Source organism: Vicugna pacos, chromosome 24, assembly GCF_048564905.1.
Source record: "Vicugna pacos chromosome 24, VicPac4, whole genome shotgun sequence".
Lineage (NCBI taxonomy): Eukaryota > Metazoa > Chordata > Mammalia > Artiodactyla > Camelidae > Vicugna > Vicugna pacos.
Genome location: NC_133010.1, coordinates 25,038,569 through 25,064,701, shown reverse-complemented (window position 1 = coordinate 25,064,701; position 26,133 = coordinate 25,038,569). Strand labels below are relative to the sequence as shown.

The 26,133-nt window shown below is 46.2% G+C and overlaps 1 long non-coding RNA gene across 1 annotated transcript in view; it reads left to right on the top strand.

Annotated features, from left to right (window-relative positions):
- The first annotated feature begins 1,148 nt into the window (after positions 1–1,148).
- LOC140688930 (uncharacterized) overlaps positions 1,149–26,133 on the top strand; it is a 34,017-nt gene continuing 9,032 nt past the window's right edge. Inside the window, exon 1 of the long non-coding RNA XR_012063753.1 lies at positions 1,149–1,303. This is a non-coding gene — a long non-coding RNA (uncharacterized lncRNA). The remainder of the gene's footprint in view (positions 1,304–26,133) is intronic.

Here is a 26,133-nt window from a genome sequence, read left to right as displayed (position 1 = left end):
CTGACACTTTGGGTGTAATCTGAACAGCATTATAGACCACTGCAAGATATTCAATGTAGGTCCCTGTGCTATAGAGTATAAACTTGTAGTTTATCTGTTTTTTATATAGTAGTTATTATCTGCAATCTCAAACTCCCAATTTATCCCTTCCAACCCACTTCCTAGTAACCATACATTTGTTTTCTGTTTGTGAGTCTGTTTTCTGTTCTGTAAATAAGGACATCTGTGTCTTTTTTTTTTTTTCAGGTTCCACACATATAAGTGATCATATGGTATTTCTCTTTCTGGCTTACTTCACTTAGTATAATGATCTCCAGGTCCATCCAAATGCTTCAAATGGCATAATTATTTTTTATGGCTGACTAGTATTTCATTATATATGTATACCACAACTTCTTTACCCAGTCATCTGTCAGTGGGCATTTAGGTTGCTTCCACATCTTGGTTATTGTAAATAGTGTTGCTATGAACATTGGGGTGCATATATCTTTTCAAATTACAGTTCCCTCCAGATATATGCCCAGGAGTGGGATTGCTGGATCATAGGGTAAGTCTATTTTTAGCTTTTCAAGGAACCTCCATGCTGTTTTCCATAGGGGCTGCACCAATTCACAGTGCAAGAGGGTTCCACACTCTCTCCAGCAATTATCAGCAATTATTGTTTGTGGACTTTTGAATGATGGCCATTCTAACTGGTATGAGGTGACACCTCATCATGGTTTTGGTTTGCATTTGTCTGATAATTAGTGGATGTCACTAGCAGCTGTGACAGAGAGACTGGTGGGTAGAACAATGTTGAAGGAGATGCTCTTGAAAGAAAATGGAGGCTGGAAACAACCGTGTGTGTGTGGGTGTGTGTGTGTGTGTGTGTCTCGAGGCTGGAAACAACCGTGGGGGTGTGGGGGTGTGGGGTGTGGGGGTGGGGGTGTGTGTGCGCGCGCGCTCCTCGCTCTAGTCGCTCCTCTTCACCTCCGTCTCGCGAGGACAGGTGCAGGGGAAATGGAATCACTCAGACGCCCTCGCAGAGGACTATCCCGCATGCGCAGCACGGTGTGTTGGGGGCGCTGAGCGCAGGCCCTGCAGCGCGCAGGCGCACTGGGCAGCCCCTCTCGCAGCCGGACGCGGCGTCGTGCACACGGCGGCCGGGACCTTCCGCCGTGGCCGCCATTGCGGCGTCTGTGGCCCTCCGTAGCGAAGGCACGTCAGAAACGCCTGCGGCTCCGCCAGTGTCTCCGCGAGTGTTCTTCCGTCTGCCCGAAGCCCGAGGGAGCCTGCCAGGCCTTGAGCGCCTGCAGCACGAAAGGTAAGAAGCCTGTGGAAGGAGCGCGCTGCCCCCTCAGCGCCCCTCAGCCGTGCGCCCCGCGCGGCGCACGTCCCTCGGGCCGCGGGCTGCGTGTGCGGGCAGCGGCGTCCCCTCCGCCGCCCTCGTCCTGCACGTGGCCAGGGGCCAGGAGGGTCAGGATGCTCATGGAGGCGCCTGAGGGCGGAGAGACGCGGAGCTCTGCTCTGTGCCCGCGTGTGACCCGCAGGAGGTGACCGGCCAGCCGAGCAGGTGCCAGGCCCCCCGCCCCGGCCTCCTCGGACCAGCCAGGCCCTTTGCACGCGTGGTCCCGTGAGGAACCCTTATCCCTCTCCAGAGATTGGACGGTTTCCCATGTTTCCCTTCTGCTTCACAGGGATCCGCACCAGGAACTCATCTCTTATACGTGAACGCGAGTCTTTAAAGACACAAACAGCAGGGGCAGGAGAGGGGTTCTGGCCGTGACGCACCTCGGTGCCCCCGCAGCCACCTCGCTCGTCCGCCCGCAGCGCCGTTTCCCCTGAGGTGAAGGGGGCGGTGGACACGGCCCTTCGGAGCCCCATGGGCAGTAACCGTCCTGGGCGTTGGTCAGCAAAGTCGTATTGTTCTTCCCGATTCTCAGTTTGTCCGTCTGCAGCCCCATCTCTCACTGCCTGATGCTAATAGACTTGACATTCGTAGGAATGTCAGTGACCCTCACACTCTGTGCCAGCTCTAAGCATGCCTCTTGCCAGGCTTCCCTCCCCTCTCCACAAGAGAGAAAGGAAAATGTAGAGCTTTAGACTAGTTTCTGGCAGTTGTACCCAGGCTGAAAGTATTTGAGGACAAAACCAGTAAGGAAATGCGGTTAACAGACTTTTCCAGGCAGTCACTGAAAAGTATTTAGAAGAACCTGTGGAAGAATCACAGGTATGTGCTCAGCACCTCCCAAGGACTAAGTTCCTTGGATAAATTGAATTCACATCCTCATTCCAGAGGAATTTGCTGTATATTATGGGGAGATAAACACATGAATCTAAGTAACTCTACTTCAAGGTCAGAAGGGCTAAGTACCACAAAAGGGATACAAATTAAGTATCATGTTCAAAGGAGAGAGTTACTTGTAGCTGGGAAATCAGGTCGCTTACACTCTAAATGCCTGTTGTGGGAAGGCTTTGTGGAGGAGTCTGAGATGGGGAGCTCTGAGGATAGATAGGATGCGGGTCTATGAAGATGGTATGGGGTGGGGTCTGAAGAACATTCCAGAGCGAAAGCTGAGAGGGGGAGGGAGCAAGCCCAGGATGGGTCCTGGGCAGCGGGTGGTGAATTTGATCGGCTTGGCTCTGAGCAATGTGGTTATAAACGTTGGCTGAGACCTCAGAAAGCCTTGAACTCGGGGCTAAATAATTGATGCCCTTTTCCTTCCGTTATCAGGAAATATGGCAAGTTTTGCAGCAGGGAAAGATATGCAGGATAAAACAGGAGGAGAAATGAGCGGAGAGGGAGGTCTGTGAGGAGAGTATGTTACATGTCAAATTAGAGGGACTGGTGACTTGGAGAAGTGGCTTCCAGACAGTGGGACCACATGTCCCTCTGGTTTGCCTGGGGCCACTGTGCCCTGAGCCTGTTGCTCTGGTGTAATTATTCGTGCTCTTCTCTTTGCAAGTGTGCTAGTTTGGACAAGAAATGATAGGCTCACCCGAGTTAAAGCTGAGCAACTGGACGAGAAAAAGAAGCAGATTTTGGAGGAAAACAAGTCTGGTGGTGGGCACAAGCTTGAGATTGTGTTCAGGCTTCTCAGTGGGAAAAGATAAGAACAAGGACGTAGCAGGAGGAAGGGGAGGTGGGGAGGACCCAAAGGGAGCACCGGGTTAAGGAGAAACCGTGTGACAGCTTCATGAAAACCAGGCAAGAGAAAGAATGGCTGGCTCTTTAGTGCAGAATGTTCTGGAGAAATGGGGCAAGAGGAGGATGCAGAAGAGTGTCGGGTTGGTGACTTCTCACCCCACAGCATGCCCGGGAAATTTCCCCATCCCGTGGTTAAACAGGTTTCACTTGTACCAGCTTGTCCTGCAGCCACGGGAGGACAAATGTCAGGTTCCTCCCGAGGTCCTGCGTGCTGTGGGGGTTGCGGCTCAGCCTTGGGCCCTCGGGCAGGAAGCCCGTCTGGGAGATGGGATGACTGGCGCGGGGCTGTGTGCCGAGGCTCACTTCTGCCTGGAGCTTCCATTAAACTCGGTCTTTTAAAAGAAAAGTGATCAAGCAGCTCCCTCAGGATGGGAGTGGTGTGTAGAGTTAGATGAGAAAGAAGTGTGAGACTTAGCTCGCCTTTGACTATTGAAGGTCACTCACTGACCTCCAAGGTCAGAATTTCACTCGTCTGTCAGCCTAACTTGGCCTGAATCTCACACAGCTTAACGCAGGCTGTGGGTGCCAGCTGGGGACAAAGCGAGGTCTCAGTGCTGTTGTCATATTGTGCGCCTGTTAGTATTCTGAGTCTTTGTTTTGTGTACTGTTGGAAGTAGGATGCAATTAACCTTGACGTCCCTGCTTCTCTCAGTGGTAGGTGTAATAAGTCACTGTGCCGGAACTCCGGGCCCTTCAAAATCTGGAGTTGGGTAGGATTTATTTTCTCTTTTGGTTTCAATTTATATTCTTCCTTCATCTGCATAACCTTCCCCCTTGAGGAATTCAGCCCTTTAATGATGGAACTATATTTTGATTCAGGAGAGAAATGGAAATCTTCTTAACCTCAGCACTATTGATATTCGGGGCCCGATCATTCTTTGTTGTGGAGGTCTGACCTGTGCGTCGTAGGCTGTCTAGAGGCCTCTCTGGCTTTGTCCCACTAGACACCAGTAGCAATCAACCCCTCTCCCCAGTCAAAAATGCTTTCAAATGTTACTGAAATTCCCCTGGGAGCAGTCTCCCACATTTGATAACCACAATGATAAGCTCATTCAGACTAAAATGTTAGTGACTTAATATGATATTTCTTCAATGAATATTTCCATATTGTAAGTGGAACCAAGGAAGAGCAATGCAGACAGGCAGAAATGTCGATTTCTCTTTTTTTCTGGAACCCAATTAATCTCAAATTCAAGCTTCCTGCTGGCAGAAATACAATCCATGTAATGGATAGACTTAGCCATCTTCAGGATTAGATGCACTCAGTTAAGTTCAGGGTTGCTCTCGCTGTCCTGGAGTGTTTACACAGCACTTTGATGTCCATCAGGAGGGAGCTGCGGGGCATGCTGGAACTGGGTCCTCCTTGTGCTGGTACCCGCTGTGCCCTGCGAGCATCCCTTCTTGTTCCCCTGCAGAGTCACCCCTGCCGTGTCCACTAGGTTCCACCGTCACTTCAGACAGGCTGTCTCCACTCTGCATCCCCCTTGTCCTGACCACCGGCTTCCCCAGGACACAGGAAACTTGAGAACTCGCTCCCTGACTCTCTGAGACTGTGGCAGACTCTCGGGGCCTGGGCACCCTGCTGTCTTCCTGTTCTGCTGCTGGTGTGATTGCCCTCTGTCTCTGGGTCTGTGTGTCCATCTGGGCTCGACTCCTTTTCACTACCTCGATACAGGTAGAGGGGGAGGCGGCCAGTGCCCACCTCTCTTACTTTCCTCTCCCCAAGCTTAGAGGAGGGATAGGGAAAGAAAAGGATCTTGAACTTTAAAAAAGTCAAGAATTTAATGCCTTTGTTTGGTTCTGCCAAGGCAGCTTCCCCCTAAGACAGTGATGAATCACTGCTAGCTGCCTGGGCTGCAGAAAGACCCTCGGGGCCCAGTGGAGAAATTGAGTGGAAAGAGAACACATGGCTTAATACCCTCATCCCCTCCTCCCTTGGCGCTCCTCCACTCCGTCGACAGGTACCGCTGCTCTCGATACACAAACAAGACAGCATTTTCCAGGCATGTCCTCCATAAACCGAGTGACATTGTGCTAGGTGACTTAATTTACCTAATTCCATCAGGCTTTCATGAGTGAGTATGGAACCTGAGACAGTCCATTTCTCATCATCAGTCATCAGGACTACAGCAAAGTCCACATCAGAAAGCAGTGTCTCCCCAACATCCCTGTAGACCTGAGGGTTATCATGGGACATCTGGGAAGGTGTCAACATGGACACAAATATTACTGAACGTGTGTGTTCGACCTATAGAGAATAATAATACCCTCAATATTGGGGACACATAAGACACAGTGAAAAATAGCTCTGCCTTCACACACCTATGGTTAACAACAGTCAGCAGCAAGCATTTATCCTGCCATGAAGAGTAGCTTGTATGGTCTTATAATTACCATGATGGCTATCGCACACATGCTTTCTTTAAGCCTCCATCACCTCCTACCTGTCCCTGTGCTCAGTGATGCACTCGCTTCTCATCTCACTGAGGAAGTCGAAGCAGAGAGAAGGGACACACCCTTCATCCTCTGCACCTGCGTACACGTCCTGTGCTCTGCCCCTGTCTGTCACTGCGCTCAGGGCCAGCTCCCCTACTCCTCGCTGGACCTGCCCTCTTCTCCCTAAGAATTCCTTCATTCTTCTCATCCTCCCCACTGCTGCCTCCTCGTCCCCCGCCCTCCTGTTGTTGACATCATCTCCCCACCTTGACTGTACACCTGAGGTCCATTTAAACCTCTGTTTAGACCAGCAGTGGTCACAGGTTTGGTCTCACAGCCCTTTTTTTCCTGTCTTTTTTCTTTAATTTTTGCTGAAGTACAGTCAGTTTACAATGTTGTGTCAATTTAAGGTGTACAGCATAGTGATTCAGTCATGTATACACATACATATATTCGCTTTCATATTCTTTTTCATTATTGGTTACTACAAGATACCAAATATAGTTCCCTATGCTGTACAGAAGAAATTTGTTGTTTATCTATTTTATATATAGTAGTTTATATCTGCAAATCTTGAACTCCCACTTTATCCTTTCCCACCCTCTTCCCTTCCTAGTAACCATAATCAGAGCACTTTATATCCTTATGAATCACTGAGGACCCCCAAAAGCTTTGCTATGTCAGTTATATCCATTGATAATTACTGGACTATGGATTAAAACTGAAAGTTTAAAAATAATTAATTATTTAAAAATAGTAATAAACCCATTGCACGTTAACATAACAAATAATTTTGTGAAAATAAATTATTTTCTAAAACAAAAAAAGTGAGAAAATAATGATACACATTTTGAAAAGTATATTTTGCCAATCTCTTTAATATATGACTTAATAGAATATAGATGGATTCATCTATCGGCCTCTGCTTTCAATCTGTTGAACATGATGATATTTCCTGTTGCCTCTAGAAAATGCCACTGTATTCCTTTGAGAAGATAAGAAGGGGAAGGGGAAATTAAGTCCTACATTACTAGGAAAATATTTTGACTTCATGAGCGTTCCTGAAAAGGTCTCAGGGACTCCAGTAGTCTGAGGACCATACTTTGAAAAATGCAGTGTTGGATCGTATCATGCCCCCACCCAGACCCCGCAGTGCCCCAGACACAGGAAGAATAAAAGGTGAGATCCTTGCAATGGTCTTCATGGACCAAAGTGGTCTGTCCCCATTCTCCGCCTGGCCTCAGCCCACTCGCTCCTCTGTTCCTGCCACACTAACTCCTTTCCAGCCTTAAACCTTTCACGTACAGTCCTACCTCGGGACCTTTGCCCATGCTGTTTCCTCAGCCCCAGAGCTCTTCCTCCCAGTGTCTTCACGGCTCCCTCCTTTCTGCCTTTCAGGATTTTGCTCAGTGTCACCTTTTCAGTGGTCTTACCTGGCTCGCTCTCTGAAATGGGCCACCCTGTCCCCTCTCTTCCTGGTTCACAGAGAACCCTTATCCCTCCTCCACTTTGTCTCTTCCTTGGCGTTTAACTGCATCCAACTTGCTACTTCTTAGACTATTTTTTTTTCAGGTCTCCTCTCCTTCCAGCTACATCCTATAATTGTTTGGCCTTAAAAATAAAAAATATTCTAAATCTCTTTAACAGTGAAGGGTAAGTGAAGGACATGATGTTACCTCTGTTTGGCTCATGCCCATGGGAAGACAGGCAGGGATTTCTGTCATTCTGTTCACTGATGCCTTCTCAGCCACCAGGACGGGGCGTAGTAGGTTATAGGCACGCAGTGGAATTTGGAGAATGAATGAGTGGAGGAGCCGGTGGGTGAATGATTGACCTTGGGAGGTAGCGCTGTTACGTCTGTGTACCAGGTTTGGGGTGTGCCCTCGGCACTGGAATGGCCTCAGGGACGATGGGATCCACTGCCCTTGTTCCCCAGGTGAAGAACAACAGCCCAGAGGTGTGACATGACTTGCCTGGGACTCAGAGCAGGAGTTGGAAACTGTGATGCCCACTGAGGAAATGGGGGTCACAGTCAGGAGGACTGCTGGCATGGTTTTGCTGCCGAGACATGGAGTGGGGTGTTTCTTTTCATGGCTGGGTGATAAATCAGGACACATACTGGTGCTGCAGAGCTGTCTATCTCAAGGTCAAGGCCAGGCTGCTGAGTTCTGGTGCTTGGAGTCTGTCTGACCTGCTTTCCCAAGGACAAGGGCTCAGCATGGACTGCATGACTTCTCCCCCATGCCCGGCACCCACCGGGCTTGCAGCCTTACCCACCTGCATGGTCTTCACTTCCCAAAACAACCCTGCCTTCGGGATATTATCATTATTCCAACTCTCAGGCTCAGAAAGGCTAAGTAACTTGGTTAAATTCAGAAAGCCAATGAGTGAGAGACGATGTACCTTATAAAGTAGGTGTACAACACATCTACTATTGGAACCTCATAGGAAAAGCAGGAGACAGGGCTTAACCTCCCCGAAATCAGTGCCCCTTGGAGGGGTCGGGGTGAGACAGAGGAGAGGAAGGAAACAGGTCTTATCTGGTGGTCCCTTCTGACACTTCCCTTCCTGCCTCCTAGAAAGAAGTTAGAAAGTGTTCATATTTGTTTTAAAATACTCTAGGGAAACAAAAAGTAGTTTGTGTGTGTGTGTGTGTGTGTGTGTGTGTGTTTATGTCGGGGGAAGGGTGACAGATGAAACAAGGTTGACAATATACTGCATTATAGTAGGTACTGCATTATAGTTTCACTTTATTTTGTGTATGGTTGAAAATTTCCATAATAGAAGTAAAAAAGGAAAAATGATTCAGCTAAAAGAATGCTCATCCTATAATTGCTTGTGATCACAAAATATAATAATTATTCTAAATGTTGAACAATGACAGGTACATTAAATAAATGAGTTACATGTGGTCTGTGCATCTCCGGTGATACAGATGTAATTTATTGATGTGGAAAATACCCACCACGTGCTAAATGAAAATAAAAATTAACTATCAAGAAAAGATGTATATTAAAGTTTCATTTTGATTTTAAAGTGTATAGTTGTAATTCAATGCTTATGTTTCTATGTGCATTGGAAAAAAAGTCGAAATATTCTTTGAAGACGTCACATGCTTGGGTACTATGTGAACTTTCAATAGAAAAGATGTTTCACCATTGCAGTTAATTTAAAAAGAATTTTAAAAAGCAGATCATGGTAGAGTATAGCTCATTGGTAGAGTGCATGCTTAGCATGCACGAGGTCCTCCTGGGTTCAATCCCCAGTACCTCCATTAAAAATGAATTAATTAAATTAAATTAAAAGAAATCAGATCATAAAATAGAATATATAAGATGATTATGTTTTCATTTAAAGAAAAAAAAGAGGAAGGAAAAAGGGAAAACTCAGGAGCAGAGTCTGGGTGTAGGATGCAGACTAGATCTCAAACTTCCAGGACCAAAGCCAGTCAGCTTCAGGGAATGTTTGGGAGGAAAACCTGCGACCAGACACTGTGCTGGTCACACAGAACACTCCATCCCGAGACTGGGAAGGGGCTCTAGTGACCCATGCAAGGCAGAGCTCAGCCAACACTGTTAAATTGAAAAATCTCTCTCCTCTGCTCTGTGAATGTGTGTTCCCTGAACAGAGGCAGACAACCGAGGTCATTGTTTCTTAGATGGGACAGTTCTGATGAAAAGAAGCCTCCTTTGAAGAGAGAAAGACAGCAATGAACAGAACAGTAGGGGAGGCGCTCCTGAGAGTGGCCCAGGCATCTGCCTGGTGACAGCTCTGCTGAGTGGCAGGTGACAAAGGGTGAGGAGGCAGATGCGGCCCATGCACTTTTCCTCTAAGGGCAGGCCAGGAGGTGAGGTAAACCAGGGCATTAGAATGCAGTGGGCACTCGAGGGGGCTGTAATTGTGGACAAAAATCGTAGCAGCAGATTCATGTCGTCTGGCTAAATGGAAACTCTGTAATTCAGAGCATGAAGTAGGCAGCTGGATTTGTTGCTTTAGCTAACATAAATCTGAGGTCAGAAATATCCCCCTGGCTGTGCATCAGCGCAAGGCTCCTGTCTGCACCCTTTAGCCATCAGGTGCAGAGATAAGCTAACATGTCAATGTGGTACTAGTGGGGCTCTCTGGATTCCATTACTCAAGTGTCTTCGATCAATTAGGGACTTTAAGTTAGTTAAACTATTTAACTAAGTTAGTCATCCCAACATAAATATTCTTTAACACCCAATTAAGGCCACTGTTCATCACTGTGATGGCTTTATTGTGGGATGTGGGGTTTTAATGCTGCTCAGATTGTTAACAGAGAGGAAGACAAGACCTTTGTGGCTGAGTAGACGATGCCCTGGCCACTTGACCCACGCTGGTGCCCGGAAATACAGATCATGCCCCTCTGTACGTGCTCTGGATCCTAGTGAGCCTTGAGTTTGGAGGAAGGGAGGCATTCTGTGGGACAAATCTTTCTCAACAGCCTGTTCTGAGCCAGAAATCTGCTAGGCCCTAGACTTTGTTACCCTGAGCAAATAAATACATTGAAGCCCATCGCTTTCTGAGATGGTTCCAAAGTTAAATAACATCAGTAAATGTCTAAATGCTAAAGAAATGCTGATTGGAATAAACATGACCACCTTTGATTTAGGATCAAAGTGGGCCTATGGCAAAGAGCAAAAGCAATTCTATAACTGTAGTCACGTTGTTCCTCCTGTCACAGTCCTCTCCCTTCCTCCCCACGTAAAAATCTGCCCTTGGAGGGGGTTGGGGGGCTTTTTCTGTTCTCATTGCCCCTCAGAGGTGTAATCTTGCCACGTGACCCAACAGAGTCAACAAACAGGATCTGAAGAATAAAATGCTTTTAACCGCCTTGAATCACATTAGGTCCTAAAAAGTGTCTAAAATACTCCCCCATGTTTCTTTAAGCAAGGGTTCTTAACATTTTAGGGGTAGGTTGAGCCAGATTTCAGAGAGTCCTCAGAATCCTTGATGCCCACCCAAGGACCTCCAGTTAAAGTACAAGCAAGTACTGTCTGCCCAGCCATCCCTCAATCTGCCCACCTGTTCGTATGTAAAATTCATTTTTCCGCATTTTAGGAAGAGGAAGTGGTCCTGAGCCTGGGAAGAACCATTGGAAAATCACAGCTGACAACATCCAGGCATTTAGATGTTTCTAATACTCATTCAGAAGTTACATACCATTCAGAGGTTATATATGATTATCCAGATACAGTGTGTCTCAAACCTCTATACCCTCCCCTTTCTGTAACAAACTTCAAGCATCCTCAGCATATACACAATATGTTCTGTATATTTACTTGGGTCATTGTGCTAATATGTTATGTACATTATAAAATAGACATAAAATATAAATTTGGAATTGCTCACTTTAAATATTAAGTAAGTTCCAATAGTTTCCTCCCTTGCTCAGTAATCACATCCTATATCTTTGGTACATTTTGCCTTAAAGGCACTGGGTAGGGAGGAACTCTGGTCCGCTTGCGTGAGTGGCAAGTCCCACATTCCGTACTGGAACAGATATAAAGAGGAAATAAAGTGGCAGCTCTGTTTTCTCATGGAATCTTTTTGGGGAAAGGATGCTTTCCTTGTCCTTCTGTATGAGCAGTGTTTTCTTAGAATGTGTGGGCATGGTCAACTTCTCGTCTTAGTTGAACAGGTGCTGGGGGCACTGCCATCAACAGGGCACTCTCCCGGCATCATGGGCTCAGAGGCTAATTGGGAGGCTGTCATCCAGATGGATAACTAGTGCAGTGTGCTGAGTGCTGTGTGCTGGGAGCACTGAGGAAGAGGCTGCAGGTCTGCCTCCGCTGTCCTTCCCCAAGATCCAAGGTCAAATCTAGATGCACAGTTAATGCACCTCTGGGAACAGATGATCCCTTATAAACCTCAGTTAAATCACAAATTAGACTTCAACACCAGAACTCCTATGTTGGTTTGGCCGTCTTGAGAGAAAAGCAGACACACGCATGGAAGGGCACACCCACCGAGCTGTCTTGCTGCAAATCTGCTGTCCATTCACTTCCTTTGTCACCGTGTAATCAGTGCTATGATCAACAGTCCATCTCTTTCCACGGTGGATAACGGCAGCTCTGTACCATTTCATCAATCCCAAAATGAGAAACAGAGACCACTGGTGACTTGAGATAAAGCAGAGCAGTGTGTGTGTGGGGGTGGCTTTGTTATCTCCGGGGAGATAAGGATAACGTCATTTGTTTTACTTCTCCTCACCCAGCACAGCGCCTGGCACATAATGGAATTTCTATGAATGTGGAAGGAGGCAGGTAGTCTCCAGGATGCAAATTAGATTTTGGGACAGAAGTTAAAAATTAGGTTGGGGACATCAAGAGACAGTGACAGAGTTTGGGAAGTTATACTCCTGAGGAAGACATGGAAATGATGGAAAATATTTGAAGTGAAATTGAGAGATAATGAAAATCTCTTTGGAGGAGGATAAGGATAGTGATAGTCTCACCTGCCTCTCCTGGGTGTTTACCAGATCCCCAGCACTGCCTGATTGCTTCATCCTGATCAGCTCAGTCCGTCTTACCCGCAGCCTTGCGATGTGGGAACTTTCATTTCCACTACTTTATAGATGGGGAAACCACGCACACCAAGGATGAGTGATTGGACGCTAATCTGGGGCAGAACACTCTTCTGCGCTGGCTCCCAGACCCTGTCCATCACATCGACCTTCTATCTGGGTCAGAGGAAGTCAGGTTGGAGAAAACATTAGCAAACAGATGCATCTGAGACCATGGGCTTCTAAGTCTCTACAATGATGGGGAATAGAGAATTCTGGAAGGGGGTGAAGAAGAAGTGAAAAAAGAGACAAATAAGCTCCCTTTCTTAAGCAGCCTTTGTGCAGATTTTCCTGTATTCTCTGCATGTTGTCCGGAAGTAAGGACGGCATAAACACACAGTACAGCCCCTCCACTCAGCATGCACGCCAAGTAAAGCTGCAAATCCGGCTGTCGCTTCTCCCTGGAAGGCTTTAGCCTCTGGACGGCCGGCTGCCTTTCTCCCTGGAAGCCGTTTTGAATACAAAACGATCAGATTGCATCTAACTCAGTTTTATCCAGTTTGACCTCAGCGATGTTCTGCGGTAGAAACATTTGTGGGTGTTAAATGACACAGCAAACAGTCTATTTGGAGAGTGAGCAAATCATCCCTTCCCTTGGGAGATCTAATTCTCCTTCGGATTTTCTGGAGTGGATCAACACGGATTTTTATAGCCACTGATGGATTGATTTGGAAATCACTTTGTATGCTGGTTTAGACAAGTGGTGACTTTTTCTATTTTTGAGAAAAATGAAAACAACCTAAATCTATTTGATTTCTTTTCATGGGCTCGTAGGTGTGAAACCCAGCTCCTTTTTGTTTCGTGTCTTCACTTCGTGTTGCCAAGGTCTGATACACGTGGCCATGATGGACAGCTGAGTCCAGCCTCCCATCCTGGGGGAAAGTGCTCTGAGTGTCTGGAAATGACCAGGACAGGGGCCACCCTTGGCCTCCTCACTTTTCCAGCACCATCTGAAATTACATGATTTATTGCTTTCATAGTGTTTGTCTTCCCTGCTAGATGTCAACTCCATCAGGGAAGACATGTGCTCCTGGTCACTGTCACCCACCCAGTGAAACAGCGATGGCACAGAGTAGATGCTCAGTAAATATGTGTTGGGTCTTTTCCAAACAAACCCTCTTCTGTGGGTGGAGCGTTGTGCCTGGCGCTTTGCCATGGGCCAGGGTGAGGAGGAACACAGCCAGCACAGGAGGTGTTTCTTTCCTGCTCTGGAGGGTGTTCAGAGGGTTGATTGGATGTTTAACAAATATCTGATGAAAAGAAAGAAAAATCTAGAGCAGGGGGCTATAAAATGCTGTAACTGTAGGTATTATTTAGTGTTTCTCAAACTTTAAACCCATGTGTCCTTTAATTAACATAGGAATGTCCTCGCCCTAAGCCCTCGGGGAAGTGTCTGTCACACACACAGCAGTAAGGGATGGGGGGATCCTTCCTAGGAATCCCTGAACCTCAGGAAGAGTTAGCTGAGGTTTGCTTTTGGTTGTTTGCATGATAAATCTAATAGAGACCCCCCCTTTCCCTCCCCTGCTCCGGATCCATAATTTGATTGAAAATCACGTTTTTTTTTCAAGTCAGCTGAGGTTTGGGCACATATTAGGAACAATATAGCTTTCCAGTTTGGTTCAGGAATGACCACCTTAGAGAATGTGGTCACCATGTGCCACTTATGGATGCTTTTATGATAACACGCTGGCACCAAGCTTGCCTCTTCAGGTACTTGATCCGATCTCAGCCTCAGATGGATCAATGAGGTGGTGACAATATTCCAGATGTGAATGTCAGGCTTAGACAGATGCTGCCTAACTCCGCGAAGGCCAAGCAGCACCGGTCTTGAACCTGTCCTCTGAGCCATTTCTCTGTTGCTCAAGTGTCATCTTGGGGCCCCAGTGGCCTTGGTGTCCACCTGGGCGGAGCAGAAGCACTCTGGAGGGAAGGAGTGACCGGGGTGTCTGCCGTCCCTCTCACACCCCAGGCACAGCACACCTCGAGAGGTGGCTGCAGCCAGTGTCCCAGCCTCGCGGTGGCGGGTCCCCGGGGAGCTGTGCGGCAGGCTCACTCTGAAAGTGACAGCAGGGTAGTTGAGATAAGAAATAATGCAATTCTCCAGGCAGAACTGCAGTCTTCCAGCCCATATAAATGATTCCTTTAGTAATTTTGCCAAGGATTATGTGTTATGTGTGCTTGGGGAGACAACACAACCTGAGAATCCGTCAATATTTCTAGAGAAGGGTGCGTGTCATCAGTCAAGCATTCCAAGAAAAAAAAAATGTAGTCAATGATTTTAACAGCAAGTGGTTTTGACTGTGAAAGCATTTAACTATTGTTTTTTGTTCTTTTTCCCTCAAGAATCACCCTGAGCAATTTCTTAAAGAATTAAAATGAAATGTTTCTGGGGTAACAAATCATCCAGCATTCTGACTCAGAGCTTTATCACTCCCAGCTAATGGGTCTGGAGAGAGATTCTGGAAGATTCTCTCGATGGCTGTAGAAACCCTACAGCTAGAAGGAAACGTGGGAGCTGCTGTCAGAACAAAATCGTTCAGGTTACAAACTAGCCTTTTCATGCTTCCCTGAAACAGCCAGATGAGGGTGAGCGGTCGGGGAGCAGGCAGGAAGGGGGCATCCAGTCAAAGAGGGGCACGGGGCTGGAGTCAGGAGGCCTCGGGGGAGGCTCAGCCAGCAGGACTGGCATGACTGGGCACTTAATTCACACCATCCCCTAACCTCTCTCCAGGTTATGCACCCAGATATGGTTTGGTTAATATAAGGGCTGTCTGAGTGTGGGGCCATTTCGTGGAGAACCAAGAGTGGATATGTCTGAAAGTGACATTATCTTCAGAAGAGAGGGTACAATGATTTATGACCAGGTTGCTGCATTTTGGACACTGGCTCAAATTTGCTGTCCTCCGGGAAATATCACTGACAGAGCTTTACTAGTTTCTAAAAAATATTCACTGACGCCTTTGCTAAGGGAATTATTTTTGAGGAGGAAGGAAGAGAAGTGTGACCAAAGGCAAAGAACAGAGCCTCATCCTGCCCTCTGAGATGAAATTGTCCCCAAACCACCAAGTTTTGAAAAGAGGGGCAGAATGGAGTTGACCTTGACTGAGAAAGCCACCCACTATGAGCCCAGCGGGGAGTGGCACTGACTCCCAGGGCTTCTCCAGGACCTTTGTCTCTTCTGCATCCCTCCCGGGCCTTGATACACCTGTCACAGCTCACATCAGCAACCAAGCCGGGTCCAAGTTCCTATCCTCCCAAGGTGCCCAGGGCTTCACGGACTAAGCATGCAGATGCCTGTGTGCTCCCGGCTCCCCTTGCTATCTCCAGGCCTCCCCTTCCCTCTCCACTCTAGACCTCATGGCTGATGATAAAACCCCTCTTTTATCAAGGCCTTCTGCCCTTGTACCCCCCCCTGCAGAGCCCCATCCTGGAGCAGCCCTGCAGTTTGTGTTCCCCTCCAAGTCACTTGAGGTTGCATTTAGTTGTATGGGCCAAAACTTGAGACTGGTGGCTTAATCAAACAGAGGTTTCACTTTATCCCCATAAAAGAAATCTGTGGGGCTGGTATGTCCATGTACAATGCTCCCAACGGGCTCTTCTTCCTCCTCATTCCCTCATTGTCAGCATGTGGCTCTTGTCTCAGGCTTGTTGCCTCCTGGTCACAATATGGCTGCTCTCCTTCCAGCACTCAGTCTGCACTCCAGGCAGAAAAAGGGGAAGGGCATGTGCCAGCTAAATGTGCCCACAAACAGATAATAATTTTTAAAAACCTTTCTGGAAGAACAGCCTAGGAACTTGTGGTTCTCACTCATTGGTGAGTCACACACGCCCCTGGATACGAGGGAGGCTGATGAATGTTTCCACCACTCACATCTCTTCTGGAAAGAGAATGGGCTCTATCAGTGAGTAGGGAAAGTAGGGGGTATGTCTGTGCTGAACAGCCAGCTGTCCCTGGGCTCTTCAGAGGGGAGCTACTGCGAACACCTGGTCTCCCATTCAGCGTCTCCCTCTGCCCTCAGAGGCTGTCCCACACCTCGCTACTGTCCTCAGCCCTCTGCCCAACCCCCCTCTCCTCATTGTCCCTCTTTGACAAGGACATGCCAACCAGTGGGCAAGTCCCCACGTGTGTAACTGCACGGACCTCTTGTTTTTTCCAAGTCTCAGCAGACGAGCTCTCCTCCCCTCATCACCCCTCTCTGTGTGTCCATATCCCACCTCCTTGTTGACTTTGCCCCACTCATGAAAAAGCAAAAGCAAGGTACCAAGCGTGACCCCTGCACACAGCACCATCAGGGGCAGGCCGACCACCTAAGTTATGTCTCCTGGTCAGCCCACCGATCTGCTCCCGTTGTCACCCCATTTAAGGACCCAAACAGCTCCCCTCCAGGAGTGAGCAAGGGCACCTGTATCTTGCTTTCAATCCCTTGTGCAGTGGGGCATGAGCCCCACTAAAGCCTTGCCTGAAATTCTCATCTGGCCTCTTAATCAATTTCTGTTGCTTAGAGTCCAAGGGCCCAGGGTGGTAACAGGGTGGGATGTCTTCAAGTGATCCCCAAGCTCTGAGAGGAAAGAGGAATAGAAACTGAAGGAATTACAGTGGCTGTGTTGGCTACTGGGGCCACGAGGAGACTGGAGTGGGGAGCAATGGGAGGCAAGAGATGCAAATTCAAGCATCACGGGGGGAGGAGCCTCCAGAGGGATGAAGAAGGGTGATGCTGATGAAGGGCGCAGCTCCCCATGTGCCTGTTGTGTTTCCCGGATACCCTATGAGATGAGGGCAGAGCTGGGAGATACAGGCACATGCTACTCGAGGAGGGAGGAATCTGCTGAGAGGTCTGCAACAGAGCGGCCCCTCTCCCAGCTCCAGGGGTGCGGAGCGGGCAGTGAAGGGTTCATTTAAAAACAATGACAGCATCAGGCATATTTCTGGGTCTTCATCAGATTAGATTTTGATTCTCAGTCCTATATTTCCCAGTTGCAGGCTCTGGGTTTGGTCGGGACAGAGAAGAAAGAAGGTTGGAGTGGGTGTGGCCTCCAATCCACGTTTCGTTTCACTTGTGATTAAGGACAGAAAATAACAGCCTGTAAGAAGTCTGTTTTGAAAACTCAGAGTACTTGCCCATCCAGAAAGTCTGAGCTGTGAGATCCAAAACAAGTTGAATTAAATGTCTTAGAGCCAAAAGGGAGAAAATTAATCAGCTTATAGTACAATATATACCAAAGGCACCTGCAGTGTAAAAAGGAAGGGAAAAAAAAGCAGAAAGAATTAACCCTAAATTTCCTGTGATACCAATAGATGTGAATTTTTGAAAGGAATTACTTGGCAGGTCTATTCTGCCTTAAAAGAGAAAGAGTGAGAGATAGAAGGAGAAGGAAATTGTAATAAACGTGTTAAAAGCTATTGGGGGATGGTGAGATTCAGGGGTCCATTTTCCTCATGCTCTTGGACATATTTCCCCAAAGCTTATGTGGGCCACATGGCAGGGGCTGGGGGAGGGGGGATCTGTGCTGCTTAAGTGGCTTCTTTATAATCTTTCCAAAAGCGCGTATCACTGTTTATGATATCAAACTAAAAGCACGTAAGCCGTTCTATATTGATATTTATATCAAAGGCACCACAATTTGGGAACTACTAATGTGGATGGGATATGTAATTCAATGATTAAATGATACGGATTTTACAATGGAGAATGTAATTTCAGATTCTAATTAGAACCAAAATGAGCTGTGTGGATTCTTGTTAATTCACATGGATTATGTTGTACATTATAATATTAATAAAATTCTTTGCTCGTGTCATTTCCGAAGAAGTCAGGGAGCCAAGGTGTGTGATCAGAGAGAACCGGGTTTCTCCAGGGAGTCCCCAGTCCCCAGGGGTGGCTGAGGACAGGCCTGAGCGTAAATGCAGACACAGCTCCGGAACCCGCACCAATGGTCAGGTCACTGGAGATGCCCACAGGATGCTGGGATCAGGCATCCAATCCAGTGGGAGTGGGACTGATGGCCTTAAATTCCCCTGCGGCTCTGTGATGGAAGGAATCTTGTTCTCAAAGAGGTTATTCTGTGACTCTCCTCCAAGGGCAGCTCCCTCCTCCACGAGGCAGGGGAGAGTCAGGTCTTGCTACTTCTGCCTAGGAAGAGGGTCCTTTCTGGGTGCTGAAAGTGTATAATCACCAGAATTGAGATTTACTTAGGTAATCTTCAGCCCAGCCACAGGGAGTTTCTGGCTTACTATTCAGACACTTTGATTTACACTCTTCCAATAAGTCCCCTGTGCCAAGGCAAACCAGTGCCCCTGCTAATTAAGCAGGCAGACTTAACCAGTTTACCTCAGTCACTATCTCTAGCCAGTCTCAGCTCCTCCAAGGCTACTGCCTATAAGGAGAGAAGAGGCTTCCTTGGCTGGGCCATGAGACAGAAAGATGGGTCGGCCTTATCCACCTTACGTCTGGATCTTAAGCAAGACATGTCTTCACTTCGGGAAAAAAGGAGAAAGAGGGAAATAGCGCTTTTTGTTGTTGACTAGCTAGCTGGACACCACTTGTACTGTGTCCTCTCATTTAATTCTCACAACATCCAGACAGGTAGGCATTGCCATCTCCACTTCACTGATGAAGAAACTGAGCCTAGAGAGGTTAAGCAACAGGCCCATGATCACACAGCTCTAATTCAGAGCCGATGTAGAGAATGGATCTCCATTCCATATAAGCCTTCAACAGAGAGATGTGAATCTCTGCGGAGGAAGGCCACTCCCCAAGTCCTGAAGAGGGGACACTCACGCTGCGCAAGAGAAAGAAGCTCTGGCCAGAAGCACTGATCATGGACCTCCAGGAACTGGAAAGCTCTGCAGGCCTGGAACGTGGACACTCTCAGCTTCCCCTCTCTTTCTGGCCCCCTTCTCCATCTTCGCCCACCGCATCCGCCGGTAAATGAATGACTGAGAAAACAAACATGTCTCCCTAAATTTGCTCAGTTTCCGTCTCTGCAGACTGAGCTTGTATATGTTCCTCTCTGCTGAAGACAGTTTTCATATAAATAAGAGATTCAGTGTGACTCCTTTCACCAGTGTTAAAATTCCATTTCAAAGTAAATTGACTTCCTGAAATATATGTCTTGGCGGCGGTGGCCACCACGGCTGGTATTACATTTTACATTTAACAGAGTGCTGTTTGCCTTGACAGATTCCATATTTTTCATACATAAATCAATAGAGTGATGTTTGAAGAGCTTGAATCCATCTCTCCTCCTCCCCCACCCACCCCAACCCTGTCTTCTGAAACCCATAAAGAAGTAACTTTCCAGCAGGTGTCATTGAGTTGGGGACTATTATTTACAGCACTTGACTGTCACACCATCGACTGTAAGCCCAACCAGAAGATGTTAGGAGGGAGAGCCAGGAATCTGGTTCTGAAAGAAAGCATCCTGGTGATTTTTAAAAAATCACTGTGTGTGTGCATGCATGTTTAAGACTAACTACACGTAGTGTTTTCATGACCCTCTGGCTTGACAGTGGTGGCCATGGGTGTGGCGAGGAGCCCCCAGCTGAGGCACAAACCAGCAGGCTGAAGGGCTGAGAGAAGCAAGGATGAGCAGTGCTGGGCAGTGGGTGGGTGGGTGGAAGTGAGAGTCCTAGTGATGGGAAATGGGGTAGAGGTAGAGGCTCAGAGAAGGTGTGCCTGTGGTCTTGGCTTGCCAAGTAGCACCCATTGAGATTAGGCTTTGGCTTTGAGAAGGAAGAAACCCACTTAGGTCCCAAGCCTCCACTCAGCTCCCTTACTCAGCCCTCCAGGGGGGTGGGCGCTGATCAGCTCATCACATTCTGGGCTGGAGATTTGGCTCATTTCCCAATGGGCGGAGCTTGGGGCTGGACAGGAGCTTGTGCAGACAAAGGGGAGTCTCCCTAGTTCCCTTTTTTTTTTTTTTAAATGTAGCAGAACATTACAGCTGTGGCTAAAACCCTTTATTTTGAGACTAATGACCCATCGTTCCTTGTTACCGTAGAATAACATGACTTGTAGCGTTATCTTCTAGAATTGGTTGATGGATTTAAGACAAAGTCAGGAACTCTCTGGGGCCTTTTACTATTTAACGTTGTAGACAAAGTCAGAGATGCTGAGTCATGATAAAGGTCGGTGAGGAGGGACGGAGGGGAGAGAGCAGGCGTTTCAAGCCAGGAGCTGACCCCATTGGCCATGTTTAGATGGCCCAAAGGACAAAGCCAAGTACAGAGCTGCTGCAGTAATTCTGATATTTAAGGACGTCTCCATTAGTCCCCTCCCCAACTTGCTTTTGCAAAAAATATTTTTTCTTGTCTTTTAATCTGAAACATTCTGATTGTTTACATACATAAAAATTCTGTGGATATTTTCCCTCTTTTCCTGGTCATTGTATTGCCTAGATTTTCCCATCACTTACTCTTTTCAGTAAATGATATTCACTGGAGAGGGAATCCTATGTGATTTCAGTTTTATTCCCTTGCCCGTTTAATGCATTCTAATTTGGGGGTCCGAAATAAGGGTCACTCCTGTGACTCTCTAGGGAAGAGGTGTCTCTGTCCCTGACTTACTCCACTGCCAAGGAGGCACCCGCTGTCCCAATGGGTAAGGCCACATTTTCAGGTGGGTTGAGCTTGGAGACAGGCAGTTCTTATCTGTCATATGGCTTTTCTTTGTGGAGCAGTATAATCTGAAAAATAGGTTGGAACAGAGTGAAAAATGGCCACTGAGACCTCCATTCTGGACGAGTGAGTCCGCCAGAATCCCAGGCAGCCTATTGGAGTTCTGCACTGGGATTTGGGTCAAAACCGCAGGCAGTGCAAACATTCTTTAGCTCTTAATATACTAGCCATTGTCCTTGATCTTCAGAGACTTAGGAGGGAGTTGTGATCATGGGAAGGATTTTTATAATCCTGGCTCTTCTGCTGAGCAGATGCTCTCAAATCACCATTTGGTAGCTTCCAGTGTCACCGTGTAACAACTGTACCAGTAGGTCCCAGGATATTGATAGTTGGGCCATAAAGAGAATTCAGTCAACCCAGATGCCTGGCTAAGAATTGAATGACAAGAACCCAGTTTAGACTCACTGGCCAGAAGATCCCAGAGAGAAGCAATTTGGTGAAAGCAGAGGACACTAATAAATCAGTCTGCTCACTGCCCTTTGATTCTCCAGCTGCGTTTCCTAACCGAGTAGGAGAGAAGTGGATGAACACCGGCTGGGTCCAGGGGGGTCTCTGATGAGTTTTCACATCAGAGCATCCTGCCCTTCCCCAACTAGTGAAGTACAGAGTACCTGCAACCACTGTCTAGACCTTACCCATTCCTCAAGATCCAGTTGAAATCCAAAGTCTTCCCTATGGTGCTGGACCACAGTGATCCTTCCTGAATTATTTGGAACATAATACATTGGCTTTTTCCATTTTAGTTTTTCTATTTTATTATACGTGATTTCTCTTCTCAACTAAGTTATAAACATCTTAAGGATTGGTACCATATTTTGTATTTCTCTGTACTCTGCACAGAGCCTAGCAGAGTGACTTGTCTATAGCCTGTGTTCAGGTACTAATACACTATTTTTTTTATGGTGCAGCCATTTTCTTTCTTTATTTAAAGAATTTTGTTTTTTACTGAAGTGGAGTTGATTTACAATGTTAGTTTCAGATGTACAGCAAAGCAACTCAATTATACATATACATAGATACATAATTTTTTCAGATTCTTTTCCATTATATGTTATTACAAGAAACTGAATATAGTTCCCTGTGCTATACAGCAGATCCTTGTTGTTTATCTACTTTATATTCAGTAGTGTGTATCAGTTAATTCCAAACTTCCTAATTTATTCCTGCTCATATACTATTAATGGATTTTTGAATGAATAGTCTGAAAGACCCAGGAATGGGAATACCTGCTTGGATTTTTGGTAAAAAGGAAAACTAACTCCTCAAATTTTCATCTACATGGCTATTCCAGATCTGTTTCCTTTGACGCCTTCTTGGCGTATGATTACTCTTACGTGCTTATTCCAAACTGCACTTAAATTAGTTAGAAAATAATCTAATTTTTGAAAGAATGTGCACACTGCATTCCATCAATTCAAAATGTAGTTTTTTTGTTTGTTTTTAAAATTGATGGCTCTTACAATTAGCAGTACTTTTTTTTTTCCTTTTCTTAGTATTATATAAAATAGAGTGCTTCCTGTAATGGATGATGACTTAAAGCCTAGTGTGTTTGTATCTGTCATTCGCCATGTGCCTACCTAGTAATTCATCTGTAACTCCTTGCAGTGGCCTTTATAAGACGAACGAATGTGGAAGCACCCATAACTTACATCAAAATGTGACAGTCCCCACCCTGTTCTTTGCATGGACTGGCATGTATGGTCTTACTTGTCCCCTTACAACAGTTAGGGTGTTGGTGGATTCAGAATTAGGAGAGGAAAAGGTTGCATAAATAGAAGGAATCGTAAGGAAAATGTATACAGAGAAAGAGACCCAGACACAGCTGCATTGCTTGTCATCTCTACTTCCATTTCATCTTTTATTATTTCTCTGTGTTTTTGCAGACTGAAATTTCACCAATCTGTGATTGATGGGATGTTGGGAGTAGAAAAAGACATCTACTTTAAAAACACAAATACCTGAGTTAGTGCCTCATCGACCTCAGTGTCTTCATCTAGCTAGCGTCTTCCCACTACCAACTGAGATCAGCAGCACCAACGTGGGGGTCAGGGAGGGCACGCAGAGAGGGATGCATGGCATGAAGAACTGAGGGGACTGAACGGGTTATTCACAACATGAGTGCTGATGTGGGCTATTTTGGTGCATGACAACAGGGATTAAGGGAGAAAAGGTGAAGTTGGAGGTTTTCAAGCTGGCATTGTAGGAGGAATGGAGAGAAAACGGCTCTTCTTGCTTTGTACAGTGTGTGTGGTGAATGGGGTGTGCCCAGCATCCACACTGCCTTCTTTTCTTCTCCTTTTTCAGGTATTGTCCTTCCCCTTTTCAGTCCAGGAGTTTCAGGGAGATCTTACATCACCCCCAGCCCCTGATTGGCTGAAGTCAGTGAACAGATTTGTATCCCAGAGAAGGTGTTTAGAAATGGACACATGGAACAGTTTGGGGCCATGAGATGTGTGTTTCTGAGAAAGAATCTTCTCTCTGCTTCTGAGAAAGACAAAACACTTTCCCGTGGCTTGAACAGGGTGGTGTAAGGCTGTGACGTCCATTCTCTTTTAGGGTTTTACAGATTTTTATAGACTGACCTAGAAACCTAACCAATGTATATCATTTTTATAATAAAAAAATTGTATCTTGGGGAAAACAGTTGACTTCGAACTGTTTTGGAAACCCAACTTATCAATCCAAGAGTAATAGTGGCAGTTTTTGAATCATACAAGTCATTGATAGGTACCAAAGAAGTGACGATCTTTTCTACAATATTTCAGAAATTTTATTAAAGTGACATTGTATCCTGAAGTGATAGATTAGATTAAGAGGGAATATGACATCCTGATATGAAAAATGTGAGAAACTAGAGTAATTTATAAAGTACTAGCAGCCAGTTTCATGATAATTCGCACTGTATGGGCACTAAATTATTGTGGACATTGGTGAGAGGTTTCAGTAACTTGTATTGTGAAAGTATCAAGTTCAAGGTCCAGTGGTTGAAGATGGGAAGCCTTTGGGAAGAGGGAGTCTGCCAAACATATTGGAGAAAAGTCTCTTTCAGCTCAGTCTGGTCTGAGGAGGGGGCTGTAGGACATCTGAGGGTTGAGATCCGTTTGGCTCCAGAATGTTCCTGAAAGGTCTGCTCTGTGGGCAATCTTCCCACTCACATAATAAACATATAAAATAATTAACAGCCAGTGACTTCAGAGGGCTTTCCAGTCTGCAGGATGCTTTCACACACGTATCTCAGGGAGGTAGCACTGCTGGTCTGGAGAGCAGCAGACAGGTGAGGGCGAGCTCAGGTCTCACAGTAGAGCTGTGACCCCAACACCTTTTCTGACTCCCAGACTGAAAAACTTGAGTTCATTAACTCATCAAGATGTTTCCACTACATCTTGCCTTTAGCTTTACCGTGGAAATTGAGACCACTGGGTGCGAATTTGCTTGTTTTCCATCTTCTCATTTTTATGTGTTTTTGCAATCGTTGGTACTCTAAATTTTCTCTTGTCTTAACTGAGAAGAAAAGACGACCCCTCCCACATCTAGAGTGAATTCAGTGACCTGTGTTTCTCCCTCCATTAATTCAAGCCCTGATTATCCCTGTTATGGACTGAATTGTGCCCCCCCCCAGATTCATAGCTTGAAGTCCCAACTCCTATAGAGCACAGTGTGACTGTATGTGGAGATAGGGCTTTTAAAGGGACGATTAAGGTAAAGTGAGGTCACTAGGGTGGGCCCTAGTCTTACATGACTAGTGTCTTTATACAAAGGAGATTAAGGTACGCAGAGGAAAGGCCGTGTGAGGACAGAGGAAGACAACCACCCCAAGCCAAGGAGAGAAACCTCAGACAAAACCAGCCCTGCCGACACCTTTGGTCTCAGGTTTCCAGCCTCCAGCACTATCATACACGTCTGTGGTTTAAGAGCCTCAGGCTGGTTAGGTCTGTTAGGACCTCCCTAGCCAACTAGCACAACACCCAAGCTCTAATCAGCTCACCTACACTTCCCATGCCCCCAGTTTCTTTTCTTCCAGTGACAATGCCCTTTCACATGGCCAAGAATCATGTTCCTACATCACCATGTTGACTACAGCACTCCCCTTCTCAAAACATTCTAACAGCCTCTGTCTGCCTGGATGGTAAGTTTGGAAAGCGCCTTCCTAGCCTTGAGGGCTTGCACTGTTTTTTACCAACTCCTTTTCCAGCTGCATCTTCCAGAATTTCCTACCTGCATTTCTGCCCCTGCAAGACCCCACTGTGCTTCCCCTGAGCATACTCCTTCCCTGGCTCTCCTTAGCATCTCCATCCATGAAACTTTCATCCACATTCAGGGCCAAGGCCAAATGGAACCTCCCGAAAGTCTTGCCTTAATTTCTCATGTCTTCTAAATTCCAGAGGAGAACAGCATATATCTACTCACAGGACACAGAACCCTCTTCATCTAATTTTAGTTTTAAGCGCACCAAATATAAGTTAACTCCTCATCTGAACTCTAATCTCCTACAGGACAGGATCAAGTTTTTATGTGTTTGGTTTTTTTTTTTTTTTTGTATTCTCTGTACTTCTTGCCAGAACAGTTTATACATAGTGATCAGTAACTATTAGTAATAAAGTAATATGTCGAAGTATAAGTTAAATTGAGTGCCTGTTGGTTCCTCTTTCCTAGGTAATAAAAATACACACTGAGGAGTATTAGAAATGTGGAATCCAGCTCAGTATTCTGCAGTGGACCTTATTTGTTTTACATACCTATTGGCTTGGTTTTTATTTATCTAGCTCCCGTGCCTAACCTGTGGGTTGTCTTGGGTTTTTTTGTCCGGTTATGAAGATATCTTGGTGTAGAACACTGCTCTATTTCACTTGGGTTCTCCCTTAATTACTTTTGTAATGTATTCATTGCATTATTTGAAGTAAGCAATTTCAGAATGACTTCCATGATTGAGTGTATTCATTTCGTGAAGATTAAAAAGGGATAGCAAACCATTTTGATTACCATATATGTGTTGTTAAGGAAAGTCTGCTCTTGCTGTGGAACTTTTGATTCAGAGAGAATTTCCTTTTGTTGCTGAATAACTCCCCTGCTCCCCACCCCGACTACTCTCCAGAATAACTCTGGCTTTGGCAGAGCTTGCTGGCTAGACAAATATATCACTGCAATTGGAAAAATATCACAAGAGGGACAGTTCCAGGTTTGAAAATAGGGCAATTAGCTCTCAGTGTGAAAAGGTGTGTCAGATGTTCCTGAAACTGAATGACA